Genomic DNA, 14408 nt, shown 5'->3' with positions numbered 1-14408 from the left:
CGTATCCTATTCTGTAAGCTTCCGTTGTCCTCCCTGTCGAATTTCGCCGATCCTCGACTTGAAATCAGCATTTACACACAATCCTAAGTTACAGCTCGTAGATTTAAGTTGGCTCAACTCGAAACTTGTATCCTAGTGACCCCGCTATCGCCGCGGTTCCAACGCCGCAACTCACACACCGATCCGATACCCAAGCCAGAAGATTTGGGCCCACGTTCATTTCAAGGAATATGACGCGCATGCAAATTTCGAGAGAATCTCTACAACCTATCTTATCAATCAATCAATCAATTAATCAAGTCAAGTACACACCATACCACAAGTACAAGCAACCCATCCCTTTCCCATTCCCAAAGTCAACTCTCTCTCTCTACCCATCCCTTTCTTACAACTCCATCACTCCACCCATCACCCATCAGTCCATCTCTTTTCAACCCATCACTTTCCTCTCTCTCTTATTCTCTCTCTTCACTCACAAGCAATAAAAAAAATCCAACGTCCAAGCCTTCCAAGAGCAACCCAAGTGTGGCCCACTTCTCTACCACCCAATCTCTCATCCCCACCATCAAAACTTCATCATCCTCCATCAAGATCAAAGCCAAGGAGCCTAGAAGTCCAAGGAGCTAAAGGAGGAGGCTAATAGGTGGGTGAACTACCGTTGATTTCCATTTAAGGGCCCACTTATGTTGGGACCCATTTTGATGTATGTGTATGATTAAAGAGGGGTCCATAGTGGCGTGGTCCCTTCGCTACACCGATCTCTCTCTCTCTCTCTCTCTCTCTCTCTCTCTCTTTCCCATATTCCATGACCCACCTTGATGTATTTTATCCATGCCATCCACCCTAATGGACCAAACCACCGTCCAACTTGCTGCCCATTTTTGGGCAGGGTTGGACATAAGGAAAATAAATATTAGCTTTGATCCAAATGGGTGGACCACACGGATGTGGACCCCACCATATTTATGTGAGGAATGTGTACCGTCCAGCAACAGGCGTTACTGGACACAACCTCAGTTGATCCAAAACTATGGTGGGCCACACCACGTGGACCCACCCATCATGTATATATTGCATCCATACCGTTTAGATAGTCTGGACGATAGGATCTCTTGGTGCATGTGTTGCATACACACACCATCCATACTATTTAAGGGGGTGATGCTAGCAGGTTTTGGTGGGCCCTGATCATGAGGTATGATGTATGCTCAAACCATTCATCTGTGTCGGGCCCACACGAGCTGCATATCCACACCGTCCGATGGTCTAGATGGTGGGGATCACCTCGACTTAAGTGCTTTGTATCCAGGCCGTCCAAGCTCTGGACTAACATGCAGGCCTGATTTATTTATTTTTTTAAAATATATATTTATATAATGATGTAATATATATTATATGATATATAAATAAATATATATATATATATATATATATATATATATATATATATATATATATATATATGCCATATGTATACCTGGTGGGCCCCACTACTGAGAGCATGGATTGGCTGGACGTCCATACACCAACTATATAGCTGATGTATTAACATCAGCAAGTAAGTGGGACCCACCCCCCTGTGTTAATCCACCGTGTAATGGTAGGCCACACCTGATGTATTTATTCTATATCCACATCGTCCATATGTTAGGACAGTGGGATCCCTGTGATGTATGTGTTTTATTCACGCTGTCCATCCAGGTCGTCCATCTGGATGGTGGCTTGGCCATACACACCTGTTGTATAGTTGCTGCTTGACGTCAGAAGATTCTGTGGACCCTACAAGAGGCATGTGTTATATCCAAACCGTCCATCCAATCGGCGGGCTCGTATAAAGGGCTGAGACTAGAAAAAAAATGAAGCAGATCTGATGATCAGGTGGACCACACCGCAGAAAATAGTGTTGAGTGAACGTCCACCATTGTCACCCTTTTTGGGGTCACTGAAGTTTGGATCAATATGAAATTTAATTTTCCTCTTAACCCAGCTCTTTGTGACCTTATAATCAGGTTGGACAAAAAAAATAAAATGGTAAGCCCCATGATTTTAAACAGTGAAAATCATTATCTCCACTGTTATTTGTGGTATGGTCCAGATGATCTTCCGATATGATTTATTTATGGAAATGTTCTAAGATGATCTTTAAATTAGGTGAATGGTGTAGCCTGTGGATGTAGCCCACTTAGTGTATGTGAGCCCATTGATGCGGCCCATATAATGCGCCCATTTGATGTATATTGGCCCATATGATGCGGCTCACTTGATGTATATTGGCCCATATGATGCGGCCCACTTGATGTATATTGGTCCATTGGTGCGGCCTATTTGATGTATATTGGCCCATATAATGCGGCCCACTTAATGTATATTGGCCCATTGGTGTGACCCATATAATGCGGCCCATTTGATGTATATTGGCCCATTGATGCGGCCCATATAATGTAGCCCATTTGATGCATGTTGGCACATAAAGATGTATTTGAGGTCCATGGGTTGAGGCCCAATGTAATGTATATGAGGACCACGAGCGAGGCCCGATGAGACATATGTGAGGCCATTGTATGGGGCTGAATGTGTTGTATATGAAGCCTATTGCAATGTGAGATTCCACCATGATGTATGTAATGATGTTTATGGTGGCTATGCCTTAAGAGCAATGATGGTTTGACGTCTACATTGTAAGAGCAATGATGGTTAAATGTCCGCATTGTAACTCTCCCTAGGGCCCATTGTCAGCCCCATACTTGTTGTGGGTAGGCTGTCTAGGCCTATCTTTGTTATGAATAGAGTTCATCACCATATAACATGCTTAGTATAGCTCCATGATTCATGCTCATACGCATCATATGTATGCTTGATATGAGGAGTGACCGATCATAGCATATGCCTTCGGGCAGATTGTTTATGAGGCTCCCTGATAGGCGGAGTTGCCTCATATGAGCACACGATATGTGCAGGATTACTGCATGACTGATAGTGTGATTCATACACCTCACATTTGTATGATATGATTACTATATGTCCTAACGATATCAGGGCTGTGGCCTCCACAGGCATATCGTGGATGGCAGGATCAGACATCGAAAATACTGTTACTAGCATCGGGGCACCATAGATGTCCCTGGGTGAAAATCTCTAAACCCGATGGTACTAGAGGATGACTCTAACGTCGAGACCAAGTGGATACATGAGTGTACGAGGGCCATATACCAGTAGGTCGGTCTTCCACTGTGTCATGGTTAGTTGGAAAGGGGTGTGACCTTACCCGCCTGAGTGAGAGGGCAATATCTAGGTTAAGTTTGACCAGCTTGAGGAGTGGGTCCGCTATTGACGAGTCAGGCCCAATATTGGCAAGCGGATAGTGAGGTCTCTTTCACTTACCCAATTGTGCGCTCGGATAGGGGCGACAAGCTGGTGTAGAGTGAACTAGACCTCGGTGGTTATCCAACATGAGAACTGTACTGATATTTGATTCTCTAGTGATGAATTACATTGATATATGGATTCAAATGAGGACTGGTATGCTTGAGTTACATCTCGCATCGCATGTCCGACATCATTCACTCCTTGCATCGTATGACCTTGATGTGGCCGATGACATTCATACCTTGCATCGCATAGCCTTAGTACGGTTGATTACATTCATAAACCCATCAGTATGATTCCTCTTTACTCTGATATTGCATTCTGAGAATGCTCGTATTGTGCACACATTTACACCACCCTCTAAGTTTCTTATAAGCTTATGCACGATTGATGTGTACAGGTGATGCTAGGCCACAGCAGTAGCTTAGTCACAACAGGAGCATGCAGTCGAGTTTATTATCTTGTATTTCCCTTCATGCGCATTGTACCTTAAAGTTTTTTATCATAGTGGATTCTGTGATGGTATTCTTGTGGTTATTGTTCATGGGTTATGTTTATAGTTATGCTCATTACGAATCAAATTGATGTTGAAAATCCTCCTTGTAGGATCCCAGGATTGGAACCTGGTAAATGAGTACCGAGAGTTAAGAATGGGGTTCTATGGAGGCTGTCAGCGCCGGATTCGGTGATCGAAAATTTTGTGAGCCCGGTTGTCGAGTTTGGGGCATGAGAAAGTTGGTATCAGAGCATAACTTGAGAATAACTCAGGATAATATTACATATCTACTATGAGCTTAGGACAATTAGGTCCCGAGTTCGAATAACTTAGCGATTTTCTATTATTGACCCTTAACGTATGTGCCTTCGAGAGTTCTCAAGGTTGATATGCGTCCTTGTTCTTTCTTATAGGACATGCCGCCTAGGAGAGAGACATGAGTGACTCTTGCTCCACCACCTAAGGCTCTCGCTTTACCATATATGACTCTCACTCTACCACAAGCGATCCCTACTCCCCAGCATGAGGATGTCGTTCTTTCAGTTGAGATTGGTATAGATCCGACCGTACCCGTGAGTGCCTCTCAGTTACAGCAGATGTTCCAGGCTGTGACGACTACCCTTTAGGGGCAGGGTAGGCACCTCATTGTTTCGCCAGCCCAGGCAGAGCAGGAGCACGAGCGCCCTTCTTCGAGAGTTCCGACATCTCGATCCCCCGCGTTTCCAGGGCGAGCCAGATTCGACAGCAGCCGAGAGGTGGCGCTTCGTTGTGGAGAAGATTTTTGATATTATAGCGTGTATGACCCAGCAGCGGGTCCGGTTAGCAGTATTTCTTCTCTAGGGTGAGGCCGAGCACTGGTAGACCTCCATAACCCGTGTTGTAGGACCTAATTTTGTCTGGACATGGGAGGATTTCATAAGCCAATTCGAGCAATAATACTTCCTTAACCACATTCATCAGCAGCGAGTGTTAGAGTTCGAGACTGTGGTGCAGGGAGACATGTCTATGGCATAGTACGAGATGCATTTTGTGGTGCTATCGAGGTTCGCATCGTATTTGGTTAATGATGAGGGGCAGAAGGCCCTCCGTTTTGAGAACGGCTTGTGTTATGGTCTTCAAGGACGTGTTGTTGGGCATGAGCTCCCAACTTTTCAGGCGGTGGTACAGAGTGCTCAGATTTACGAGACTGAGTGGGCCGCACGCAGAGTGACCATGATCAGAAGAGATACCGGAAGGTAGGCCCCCTCTGGTAGCTCCCATCAGCAGCGGCGTCGTCAGCATCAGAGGCACACAGGCCACCCATTCACCAGAGCACCACCAGTACCAGAAGTACCACCTCAGAGGCATCTTCCCGGTGGCTGTTATGGATGCGGTGGGATAGGACATCGTAGGTGGTAGTGTTTTCGACCGCAGCAATAGCAGCTGAGAGCACCGCATCAGCCTCCACAGCAGCAGCTGAGAGCACCACAACAACCTCCGTAACAGCAGCGAAAGAAACTCCCACTGTCGAGGCCCCCTTAGCAGTAGCATCAGCACCAGCCTCCGAGACCATAACAGCAGAGACAACAATTTTAACTGCCTTAGCGACAATAGCAGCAACAACACCCTTAGTGGGCACAAGCACCTCCTTGACCAACTCAGCCTAGGTTCTATGCGGCTTAGTAGGATCCGCAGTCATCTAGAGGAGTTGTGGAGGGTATTGTTCCCGTCTCAACATACATCGCCCGAGTATTATTTGATTCCGGTGCTTCGTATTCATTCATGTCCGAGGGATTTTGCCGTTCGACTGGATTGCCAACAAAGTCTACAACTGAGTGATTGACCGTATCGACTCCCCTGAGGAAGACTATAGTGTTGGGCCGTTACTGTTCGTCTTGCCCTGTGTTGGTGTGAGAGATTTTCTTGCCTACTGACTTGTTTGTGATGCCGACGTCAGATTTTGAAGTTATCCTAGGCATGAATTAACTTGTCGAGTATCATGCTATCTTGGACTGTTTCGTGAGGATAGTCACGTTCTATATACTCAGCTTGCCTTAGTTCCAGTTCATTGCTGAGCCCCGAGGAGAGTCATTATCTTATCTCATGTCCTACGCAGTTAAGGAGCCTGTTGCCTTGTGTATCGACCAATTGCCGGTTGTTTGCAATATCCGCGACGCATTTCAAGAGATTTCGGGACTGCTACCGTGTCTGTATATTGAGTTCCAAATTGATCTCGTGCCCCATACCGCGCCTATTTCGAAGGCCCTGTATCATATAACACTGATGGAGTTGAGGGAGCTATAGCAGCAGTTGGACAAGTTGCATGAGTTGGGATTCATTCGTCCGAGCAGTTCACCTTGGGGTGCGCCGGTACTCTTCGTTAGGAAGAAGGATGGCTCGTTGAGGCTCTGCGTGGATTACCGTGAGCTCAACCGGGTCACAATCAAGAACAAGTGTTCACTTCTGAGGATCGACAACTTATTTGATCAGCTGCAGGATGCACAGTTCTTTTCTAAGATTGACCTCCGTTCTTGTTATCGTCAGATTTGGGTCCGAGAGGAGGACATCCTAAAGGCTGCTTTCAGGACACGTTATGATCATTTTGAGTTTCAGGTCATGTTCTTCGGACTGACCAATGCGCCTGTAGTATTCATACAGTTGATGAACGAGGTCTTCCATTCGTATCTCGATTAGTTTGTTGTGGTATTCATCGATGATATTCTGATATATTCGAGGACTTGTGATGAGCATGTGCAGCATTTGGAGATTACATTGCAGACCCTCCGTGCCCACCAGTTGTATGCGAAGCTGGAGAAGTGAGAGTTTTGGCAGAAGGAGGTGAATTTCTCAGTCACATGGTGATGAGGGAGGGTGTCGCAGTGGACCCCTCGAAGGTTGAGGTAGTGCGTCAGTGGGACCACCCCACGAGCGCGTCTGAGACCTGTAATTTTCTTAGTTTGGTGGGCTACTACCGACGTTTCATTGAGGATTTCTCGTGTATCGCACCCTTGTTGATCAGGTTGACTTAGAAGGGTGCAGAGTTTGTTTAGAGCGACACTTGTGAGCGAGCATTTACGGAGCCGAAGGACCGCCTCACATTCGCTCCTGTCTTCACTCTTCCCTCTGGGAGTGATGGATTTGTTGTATTTATCAATGGTTCATGTATTGGCTTGGGTGCTGTCCTGATGCAGCATAGGAGACTAGTGGCTTATGCGTCTCGCTAGCTCAAGGTCCATGAGCTGAATTACCCTATGCATGATTTGGAGCTGGAAACAGTCATTTTCGCACTGAAGGTGTGGATGTACTATCTCTATGGGGTTAGGTTCGAGCTCTTCTCCGACCATAAGAGCTTGAAATTCCTATTCTCTCAGTCCGAACTGAACTTGAGGCAGATGCATTAAATGAAGCTCCTGAAAGACTATAATTTTGATCTCCAGTACCACCGAGATAAGGCAAACGTGATGGCGGATTCCCTCAGCCGTAAGCCATGGGGCCTGGTGACACACTTGATGATTTAGGAGTGGAGGATGCTTGAGGATGTGACAGCGTATAATTTTGAGTTCGGTTTACTGTCTTCTATCGTGCAGTTATCGAGCCTGTCGATTCGACCCTCTCTTGTCGCAAGGGTGATTGAGACTCAGCAAGCTGATGAGTCATTGCAAAGTTACCGAGCAGAGGTTACATCTGAGAGTCAGTCAGATTGGCAGATTGGTTCTGATGGTGGACTTCGCTTCAGAGGCCGATTATGTGTCCTGGATATTCCTGAGTTGTGTAGAGATCTTATGATCGAGGCACATCAATCACGGTTTTCTATCCACCCTGACTCGATGAAGATGTACCATGATATGAGGCGACGGTATTTTTGGACGGGAATGAAGCGCCAGATCGCTAGTTTTGTGGTCGAGTGTGACACATGCCAACGTGTTAAAGCCAATCATTAGAGACCCCCCTGGTCCATTGCCGCCGTTGAGCGTCCCGACATGAAAGTGGTAGCACGTGTCGACAGATTTCATTATGGGCATACCGAGGACTCAGCGCGGTCATGACACCATCTAGGTTGTTATAGATCGTTTGAAGAAGTCGGCACATTTTCTTGTGATTCGTGCGATTTGGTCTATGGACCAGCTTGTGAGGTTATTCATCAAGGAGATTGTGAGACTACATGAAATTCCAGTCTTGATTGTTTCTGACTGAGACTCGAGGTTCATGTCTCAGTTTTGGGGGAGCTTTCAGAGAGCGATGGGGTCTGTTTTGTAGCTCAACATCACGTATCATCCGCAGACCGATGACCAGACCGAGAGGATCAACTAGATCCTTGAGGATAGGCTTTGGGCCTACGTGTTTGACTTTGGGGGTAGCTGGGATGAACATCTGCGATTGGCTGAGTTCGCATATAACAATAGTTATCAGGCGACATTAGCATAGCTCTTTTTGAGGCACTGTATGGCAGACTGCAGATCTCTGAGTTGTTGGACCGAGGTTGGAGAGTGACATCTCCTAGGTTCCAAGCTTGTGCAACAGATGTCAGAGGCTATCGATATCATTAGGTAGAGGATGCGCATAGCTCAGAGCCGCTAGAAGGGTTTTGCTGATCGCTGGCGTCGTTCCTTGGAGTTCACTGTTAGGGACAGTGTATCTCAAGGTCCCGCCCATGAAGGGCGTGGTTCATTTGGAGCGAAAGGCAAGCTTGCCCTGAAATTCATTGGACCTTTTGAGATCATTGAGCGCATTGGCGTTGTAGCCTATCGGCTTGCCTTACCATCTTAGTTGTCTGACGTCTACAACATTTTTCATGTCTCTATGCTGAGGAAGTGTGGGTCAGACATCGTTCCTGTTATTGATTGGCAGCCGCTGGAGGTTCGTGAGGACGCTTCTTACATTGAGCAGCCAGTTTATATCCTTGATCGGAAGGAGCAAGTCCTCTGGACCAAGGTCATTTCCTTGGTGAAGGTTCAGTGGGGTTACCATTCTGTTGGTGAGGCATCTTTGGAGCGCAAGGCCGACATTCGAGAGCGCTATCCCCATCTCTTTGACGATTGATTATATATTGTATCTTGTATGCTGTCTCTGACTTTATATGATAATGCTATGTTTCCTCTTCTTTATGAGTTATGTCTAATTGTGATGATTGTGTAAATTTTGAGGATGAAATTTTTATTAGGAAGGGAGAGTTGTAAGACCCGTATCCTAGTCCGTACCGTTCCATAGGCTTCTGCGGTCCTCATGGTCGAATTTCGGCGACCCTCGACTTGAAATCGGCATTTGTGTGCAATCTTAAGTTACAGCTCGTAGATCTAAGTTGGCTTGACTCGAAACTTGTATCCTATTGACCGCACCGTCGCCGTGGTTTTAACGCTGTAACTCTCGCGTCGATTCGATACCCAGGCCAGAAGATGTGAGCCCGCGTTCATTTCGAGAAATACGCCGCGCGTGCAAATTTCGAGAGAATCTATACAACCTATCCCATCAATCAATCAATCAATCAAGTCAAGTACACACCATACCACAAGTATAAGCAATCCATCCCTTTCCCATTCCCAAAGTCAACTCTCTCTCTCTACTCATCTCTTTCTTACAATTCCGTCACCCTACCTATCACCCATCACCCATCACTTCCTCTCTCTCATTCTCTCTCTTCACTCCCAAGCAACAAAAAAAATCGAACGTCCAAGCCTTCCAAGAGAAACCCAAGTGTGACCCACTTCTCTACCACCCAATCTCTCATCCCCACCATTAAAACTCCATCATCCTTCATTAATATCGAAGCCAAGGAGCCTAGAAGTCCAAGGAGCTAAAGGAACAGGCCAATATATGGGTGATCCATCGTTGATTTCCATTTAACAGCCCACTTATATTGGGACCCATTTTGATGTATGTGTATGATCAAAGAGGGCCCATAGTGGCGGGGTCTGCTACACCGATCTCTCTCTCTCTCTCTCTCTCTCTCCCATATTCCATGGCCCACCTTGATGTATTTTATCCATGCCGTCCACCCTAATGGACCAAACCACCGTCCAACTTGCTGCCCATTTTTGGGTAGGGCTGGACATAAGGAAAATAAATATCAGCTTTGATCCGAACGGGTGGACCACACTGATGTGGACCGCACCATATTTATGTGAGGAATGTGTACCGTCCAGTAGCAGGCGCTGCTGGACACAACCTCAGTTGATCTAAAACTCTGGTGGGCCACACCCTGTGGACCCACCCATCATGTATATATTGCATCCTTACCATCCAGATAGTTTGGACGGTAGGACCTCTTGGTGCATATGTTGCATACACACACCATCCATACCATTTAAGGGGGTGACGCTAGCAGGTTTTGGTGGGCCCTGATCATGAGGTATGATGTATACTTAAACCATTCATCCATGTGGGGCCCACACGTGCTGCATATCCACACCGTCCGATGGTCTGGACAGTGGGGATCACCCCTACTTAAGTGCTCTGTATCCAGGCCGTCCAGGCTTTGGACGTAAGATGCAGGCCTGATGTATTTTTTTAAAATATTTATTTATATAATGATGTAATATATATATATATATATTACATATATACGCCATATGTATACCTGGTGGGCCCCACGTGGGACCCACTACTGAGAGCATGGATTGCCTGGACGTCCATACACCAGCTATATAGCTGATGTATTGACGTCAGCAAGTAAGTGGGACCCACCCCCATGTGTTAATCCACCGTGGAACGGTAGGCCACACCTGATGTATTTATTTTATATCCACACCGTCCATATGCCAAGACGGTGGGATCCCTGTGATGTATGTGCTTTATTCACGTTGTCCATCTAGGCCATCCATCTGGATGGTGGCCTGACCATACACACCTGCTGTATAGCTGCTACTTGACGTCAGCAGATTCTATGGACCCCACATGAGGCATGTGTTATATCCAAACCGTCCATCCAATCGGCGAGCTCATCTTAAGGGCTGAGACTAGAAAAAAATGAAGCAGATCTAATGATCAGGTGGACCTCACCACATAAAACAGTGTTGAGTGAACGTCCACCATTGAAACCCTTTTTAGGGTCACGGAAGTTTGGATCAATATGCAATTTAATTTTCCTCTTAATCTAGGTCTTTATGACCTTATGATCAAGTTGGACAAAAAATTTAAAATGGTGAGCCCCGCGATTTTAAACGTTGAAAATCATTATCTCCACTGTTATTTGTGGTATGGTCCAGATGATATTTCAATATGATTTATTTATGGAAATGCTCTAAAATGATCTTTAAATTAGGTGAATAGTGCGGCCTGTGGATGCGGCCCACTTAGTGTATGTGAGGCCCATTGGTGCAACCCATATAATGCGGCCCATTTTATGTATATTGGCCCACTTGATGTATATTGGCCCATATGATGCGGCCCACTCGATGTATATTGGCCCATTGTTGTGGCCCATATGATGCGACCCACTTGATGTATATTAGTCCATTGGTGCGGCCCATATAATGCAGCCCATTTGATGTATATTGGCCCATATGATGCGGCCCACTTGATGTATATTTGCCCATTGGTGCAGCCTATATAATGCGGCCCATTTGATGTATATTGGCCCATTGATGCAGCCCATATGATGTATGTTGGCCCATTGAGATGTATTTGAGGCCCATGGGTTAAGGCTTAATGTGATGTATATGAGGACCACGAGTGAGGCCTGATGAGATGTATGTGAGGCCTTTGTGTGGGGCCGAATGTGTTGTATATGAGGCCCATTGCGATGTGAGATTCCACTATGATGTATGTAATGATGTTTATGGCGGTCATGCCTTGGGAGCAATGATGGTTTGACGTCCACATTGTAAGAGCAATGATGGTTAAATGTTCGCATTGTAACTCTCCCTAGAGCCCATTGTTAGCCCCATACTTGTTGTATGTAGGCCGTCTAGGCCTATCTTCGTTATGAATAGAGTTCATCACCATATAACATGCTTAGTATAGCTCCATGATTCATGCTCATACGCATCATATGTATGCTTGATATGAGGAGTGACCGATCATAGCATATGCCTTTGTGCAGATTGTTTATGGGGCTCCCTGATAGGCGGAGTTGCCCCACATGAGCGCACGGTACGCGTAGGATTTCTGTATGACTGATAGTGTGATTCATACACCTCACATTTGTATGACATGATTACTGTACGCCCTAACGACATTAGGGTTGTGGCCTCCACAGGCATATTGTGGATGGCAGGATTGGACACCAAAAATACTGTTACTAGCATCAGGGCGCCATAGATGTCCCTGAGTGAAAATCCCTAAACCCGATGGTACTAGAGGATGACTCCAACGTCGAGACCTAGTGGATACATGAGCACATGAGGGCCGTATACCAGTAGGCCCCGTCTCCCACTGTATCGTGGTCGGTTGGAAAAGGGGTGTGACCTTACCCGCCTGAGTGAGAGGGCAATATCTAGGTTGAGTTTGACTAGCTTGAGGAATGAGTCCGCTATCGATGAGCCGGGCCCAATATTGGCAGGCGGATAGTGAGGTCTTTTCCACTTACCCAGTTGTGCACTCGGATAAGGGCGACAAGCTGGCGTAGAGTGAACTAGACCCCGATGGTTGTCCAGCGTGAGAACTGTACTAATATTTGATGCTCTAGTGATGAGTTACATTGATATGTGGATTCAAATGAGGACTGGTATGCTTGAGTTGCATCTCGCATCGCATGACCTTGATATGGCCGACATCATTCACTCCTTGCATCGTATGGCCTTGATGTGGCCAATAGCATTCATACCTTGCATCGCATAGCCTTGGTACGGCTGATTACATTCATGGACCCATCAGTATGATTTCGCTTTACTCTGATATTGCATTATGAGAATGCTCGTATTGCGCACCACCCTCCGAGCTTCTTATAAGTTTATGCACGATTGATACGTGCAGGTGAGACCAAGATGTAGTCGTAGCTTAGTCAAAGCAGGAGCGTGCAGTCAAGTTTCAGGAGTTTCCGTTATTATTATTATCTTATATTTTCCTTCATACACATTGTACCTTAAAGTTTTTTATCATAGTGGATTTTGTGATGGTGTTCTTGTGGTTATTGTTCGTGGGTTATGCATATGGTTATGCTCATTATCAATTAAATTGATGTTAAAAATCCTCCTTGTAGGATCTCAGGATCGGAACCTAGTAAATGGGTACCGAGAGTCGAGAATGGGGTTCTACGGAGGCTGTCGGCGCTGAATTCGGCAATCGAGAATTTTTTAGCCTGGTTTTCAAGTTTGGGGCATGACATAGTGAATGTGTTAGTATAACATTATGATTGTATAATGTTATTGTAAGGTTAATTGTGATTGTATGAGGCCCATTGTGCGGTTGCAAAAGGCCCATTGTGTGATTGCATGAGTCCCATTGCAATTGTATGAGGCCTACTATGACCATGTGAGGCCCGTTGTGATTATATGAGGCCCATTGTGATTATATGAGGCCCATTATGATTGTATGAGATCCATTGTGATAGTACGAGGCCTGTGTGATCATATGAGGCCCATTGTGATTATACGAGGCCCATTGTGATTGTATGAGACTCATTATGATTGTATGAGATCTATTGTGATGGTACGATGCCTGTTGTGATCGTATGAGGCCCCATTGTGATTGTATGAGGCCCATTGTATGTGTGAGGCCCAATTGTGATATGTGAGGCCACCATGTGTGTGTGAGTATGTGCACACCACCCATTCACCTATATGGCCGTAGGCCGTCTTATATCGGCCCACTATAATGTATATGATTATAATCATGCTTGATATACTTCATGATATATGCCCATACGCTGCATGCTTGTTATGAGGATGATTGAGCATAGCATGTGTCATTAGGCTGATTGTTATGGGACTCCGTGAAAGATAGAGTTGCCCCACATGAGCGCGTGATATGTACAGGTTTGATATATGACTGGATGGTATGCATCTCGCATTTTGTGATATAACCACCGTATGCCCTAGAGACATCAGGAACGTGGCCTCCACAGGCATGTCGTGGATGACTAGATGGGATATCGAAATTATTTGGTTCTATATGGAGTGCTATAGATATCCCTGGGTGAAATTTTCTAAACCCTATTAGTACAAGAGGATGTCCCAATGTCTAAACCGTGTGGATATATATGAGCGCACGAGGATCATATACCAATAGGCCGCGTCTCCCACCGTATCGTGGTCGGTTAGGAGGGGGTATGGCCTTACCCACCTGAGGGAGTAGGCATGTTAGGCTGCGTCTGACTAGCTCATAAATAGATCTGCTATTGACGAGCCGGGCCGATATTGGTAGGCGGATAGTGATGTCTCTTCCACTTACCCAGCTGTGCGCTTGATGGGGCGGTAAGTTGGTGTAGAGTATACTAGACCCTGGTGATGATCTCAAAGATGTACGGTACTGATATGTGACCTTATTGAGCAGGAGTTGCATGCTTAACATTTTACTCATTCATTCATTCATTCACTATACACTTGGGCTAGTGGTGTGTAACTAATTTGTTATGTGTACCTTCGCAATGGCTAGGGTTTCGGATGGGGCGCGCGACTAACCTGAGATCAGG

The sequence above is a fragment of the Magnolia sinica genome, chromosome 10 (assembly GCF_029962835.1).
Source record: "Magnolia sinica isolate HGM2019 chromosome 10, MsV1, whole genome shotgun sequence".
NCBI classification, from domain to species: domain Eukaryota; kingdom Viridiplantae; phylum Streptophyta; class Magnoliopsida; order Magnoliales; family Magnoliaceae; genus Magnolia; species Magnolia sinica.
This window is presented reverse-complemented; position numbering follows the sequence as displayed.